Raw genomic sequence first — 4,719 nt, 5'->3', positions numbered from 1 at the left:
CGTTACGACAGAGACAACCTATCTATCGCTCGTGTCGCACTCGTTATAACCTAAAACAATAACACAACAATAACAAGACAGTGTCTGACCGCATGTTCCAGCTATTTATGAATGAGATGCTCAGTCTATATTTTATTTTAAGTCTATGTGGCGGACACTTTTGGCTGAATGAGCAGTCCTATTAGGTTAACTGTTCTTGTTACACGCCGAAATCGAACAAAAGAATAAAGAATATCGCCGACTGTCAACGTTGCCGTTAAATTTCAACGACTCCGATAGTTTCTCGTAAATTTTTGTGGGATTTTCTCTGTTTATTTAGTTATTTGTGATTTAATTTGTGTTTAAAATGCCGTCCCGTTTTAGTGAAAAAGAACAACGGCTCATATTAAAAGTTATCGAATATTTGAAACTCGAAAAAGATGGTGGAAAAAAACCTTTTACCTGTGTCGGCTGTTTACGATGTAATTGGACAACTACCGAGTTAATATTTTGTAACTAAATAGAAAATTTTCACGTGTTTTATAGAGAGCATCGGAGATCGGAGGCTTTAGGAATTTCATGCTCGACTGTGCAAAGAATAAGTTCCAGAGGAATCGTGAAAGTTAAAGAAAAACAAGCAGCAAAACAAGTCACAATATTCGTTTGTCCCCTGGAATTCCTGCTTATAAGATCCATGAACATATTAATAGAGGACGTATTTATTCATTGTATGCACTGCGGATAGGCTACAATAAATTTGTCATTGTTTAATATTTTGTTATTAAATTTGTTATTGTTAGTTTACAACCAGAGATATAAACAACTCATGGACCAAGTCAAGAAATACGTGAAAACCAATATGGCGCCGAAAATGATGACGAAAGTTTCAAACTTCGCAAATTGAACAGTATATTCTAAAGGACTGTTCGTTCGCGTCAAAACGCCGCCGTCGCGTCGTAGTCGCCGTGGATGCTTACGTCACGCAGGGACCAGCGCTCCACAGTGCGGCGGATGGTTATTGTAGCGGGACAAAATCTCAGGAGCGATGTTTGGGACTTAAAATCTAAGAACATAGCAAATGGTCTAATATATGGCAACCATATGCTTAAATTTATTTATTTATTAACAACTTAATTTATTAATAAATAAATAAATACAAGATAATAAAACTATGATATTATTCGTACATGACACACAAAAACCGTACTGTAAACTATTGCCAAATACACAAAATTATGATATCAGGTGAAATACTTACAAAAAAACTCTTTAGCAGTTATTTTTTAATTACTTTGTAATCTTGTGAGATCCTGTATATTTTATTTTAAAAATTCTATTTTATTTTATTTTGAAAATAATAAATAATATAGTAGTCATGGGGTCACCTTAGACCAAGCTTAATCCCCATTTTTTTCCTAAATTTAGTGAAATTTTCCCGTCCATAGCGACCCACCCTATGTAAATCTTATAACATGGAGTATATGTAAATTCCCTAAATCTACTGATTTTTAGATTTGGCAACGTTGCACTTCGTTGAGTAGCCGGCAACAGTGTACGTAGACGCCGACCGCCACCTAACGCCTACCTCCGGAACTACCAAGCGCCACCTACCGCGTAGCTCAAGCGCTATAAGGAAGGTAACTGTAACTTGGGACCCATTGACGTATGACGTCATCATCCGTGGCGCCAGACGGATGAGTCATCACTTCTGAAATTTAATAAATAAGTTTTACACTGAATTCCAGGAACCAGAGGTATGACGTCATCACCGAGCGCCAACCTGTGAAAAAGTTCCGTGTAGGATTTGAACCACGGTCCTCTTGATCGCCATGCTAGCGCCTTAATCAACGGGACCACAATCGCTTTTAAAATTATTTGTATTTTATCTACATGTCTATATATAATAACGGGAGGAGTGTGTTGACCAGGGCCCCATTTACGTTGTCTCAGAGGTATAGATCACCTAATGAACAACGTTCGTATACAAGTCAAATAACATATAAAAACGCCATTCACCATATGTCTCATACCTGGTGGGGGCCCTCCCCCATTCAAACAGATGATTAATTTTATTAGCGCATTTACCATTGATTTATCAAAATAAAAAATGATGGAACGCCATTAATTATCCATGAGTATCTAAGACAATTTTTTAAATTTTTATTAAAACTAGTAATAATCATTTAGTTTTATTATAAATTATCAAAAAGTAAAAAAAGACTTTAGCATATCGTCATGCTTTATTTAACTAGAACATTCTGGATGTTTTTGTCTTGAGGAAAATTGCCGAACTGACTATTGGTGTCATTATTAGCTGCCCATACACGGAAATGCCCGGCCTACGAACTTGGCCTTGGGTCCGGGCCTTTAACCCAAATACATAGGCTTGCGTGAAAGGCAAAGTCCGCGGATATATTTCCGCTATGGTAATTTGGGTGAAAGCCCCGGCCTCAAGGCCAAGTCCGAAGGCCGGGCCTTTCCGTGTATGGGCAGCTATTAATTTTTTAAACTAAGTGCCTTTCGATGGAGTTAAGGTTTCAACAATTACAGCAGCATCCTTACTCGGCTTACTCTCACTAGCCCTAAAGCTCATAGTACTTGCAAAACCCAATTCTTCTTTTGAATGTTCTTCAATTAACCCTTTAACGAGTCTTTGTTTCGTTTTTATACTATCCGATTGAAATGAAACTTTTGGGCATTTACCTGTTAAGCTTGAACTCCTTGTGACTGTGACTACCTGTGTTGGTAACTATTGGTAGGGTGTCCTCCAACGGTCTAAGACACTCGAAAAAGTTCCTTAGAACCTACGACCGAGAAAAATCAAAGGTTTTCCTCGATTTAAGTAAAAACAGTCTTCGGATTGTCACGGGGTTTCTAACTGGACACTTTCTCCTCGACGAACACCTCAGTAGGCTGAAGCTGAGAAACAACGGCGAATGCAGATTCTGTGGGGAATATGGGGAAACACCAGAACTTCTCATCACTGAGTGCGCCAAGACGACGACCATTCATGCCATAAACTTTGGTACGGCTGATGTCAAGGATAGAGAGCTGGCCTCTGTGGAGCCGTCTCAGATACTGGCTTTTGTTAAAGCCTTGAGACTGTATGATTAGTTATAACTCGTTATAACTCAAGAAAGGGGAACACACAATAGATCTGTAAGGTGGCGGTGACTAACTCCCCTCCTAAACATTCTACATTCTACAACTATTGGTAACTCAAAATATCTACATCATTCAATATATCAATATTTGAAAAAGGCACGAAGGATTTTAACAAATAATATATCTACAGTAGAAAAGTACATACATTTGGCAATCTTCAACATAATTTGGCTTTGGAATAAAATGTATAAGCACTTTTAAATATTTTGTTTTCGTATGACTTCTGCCTTGCTGAGCAGAAAACGATCAAATTTGGGTGATAAAAATGTATCGAAATACAAAGAATATATAGGACCAAAAGATAATTCATGCATTTTTATATCAATTGGAATGTCTACTATTTATTCTTATCAGTACACATTTTTGGCTTTTATTTCTAACCAAACGGTTTTGTCCCGCTAGATTTATCTTCCGCCGCACTGTGCGCTCGTCCGTAAACCGTAAACGCAAAAATAACTGTTATCTCTTATCTCTGTAGTATCCTTGAGGATGCCTTCCCTTGCTGCTGTTGGACATGTTCTCATAGCACCCGTGATGCAGATGCATGTCAGTCTCTGTACAATACTTTGCACAGGTTTTACCTTGCTGTACGTAGCTGTACCTTTGTGTACCAAGCAACTGTTCCATAGGTAATCACGTTAAGGCCATAACTTTTAATTTTTATTCCCTATATACTTTATAAATCTAACACATAAATATTTTCAGATTTCAGTTTCGCTATTGATTTCACGAGAGACGTCGTCGGAGATTTCTACCCCGGCGAAAATGTAAGTCCTTTCGAGAGATATTATTATATTATATTTAGTTTAAGATTTATATATGGTCATTTTTTACGGTTTGCATATATTGCGTCGCCGCAACACCCACCAGCGGCAACACCACCGCCGCTCTTGGTGGAAGTGTGGGCGGACGAGGTAGGCCCCATACAACTAACGGTATGGGTCGATGTTGAAAGCAACGTAGTCTACTTATACTACTACACCATACACACTGAAGAAGACGACTCGGAAGATTACGACGAGTGAAGATAAACCGAAAATAATAATAAATATGGTGATGATTATTATTTGACGTTTGAATAAAAAGTTAAAAGTATTGTGAAGTTTTCTTTTGCATAACCCATAATTTTTATTTCAAAAAAATGCATACTTTTTTAAAAATCATGTTTATTTAAAAGCTTAACAGTGAGAGTTACAAAATTTATTCATTTAAGTAAAATATTTCTAAGAGACAAACAATTTAAAGTCTTACTAAAAATTTTTAAAAACGATATTTATTTAAAAACCTAACACTGAGAGAGTACAAAATTTTCCCATTTAAGTTAATGTTTCTAATAGGATAGTCCCCAAGCAGCATTTGGACGTCGGGACAACGTTGTATCACGCGACCAAACGTCGGGGCGCAATGTCGCGCGTCGGCACAACCTCGTGCCAACCCTAGTCTGCACTAGTTTGGAGAATAATTTTTGGGTCGAAACGACGTTGGATACCTGCGTTGGCTAGTAGCCTAATTTAGTACAAACTGCAACGTTGTTTAAAATCCTAATTCACAGAAATACAAAACTATAATAATATG

At 37.5% G+C, this 4,719-nt stretch overlaps 1 long non-coding RNA gene across 1 annotated transcript; it reads left to right on the top strand.

Annotated features, from left to right (window-relative positions):
* The first annotated feature begins 3,564 nt into the window (after positions 1-3,564).
* Positions 3,565-4,239, top strand: LOC115874868. The gene is made up of 3 exons (XR_004048920.1): positions 3,565-3,773; positions 3,850-3,911; positions 3,950-4,239. It is a non-coding gene; the product is annotated as an uncharacterized LOC115874868 (long non-coding RNA).
* The last annotated feature ends 480 nt before the right edge of the window (positions 4,240-4,719 follow it).

The sequence above is a fragment of the Sitophilus oryzae genome, unplaced genomic scaffold (assembly GCF_002938485.1).
Source record: "Sitophilus oryzae breed Bouriz unplaced genomic scaffold, Soryzae_2.0 scaffold_1307_pilon_pilon, whole genome shotgun sequence".
Taxonomy (NCBI): domain Eukaryota; kingdom Metazoa; phylum Arthropoda; class Insecta; order Coleoptera; family Curculionidae; genus Sitophilus; species Sitophilus oryzae.
Note: the sequence above shows the minus strand (reverse complement) of the source record. Positions and strands in the feature narration are given on the sequence as shown.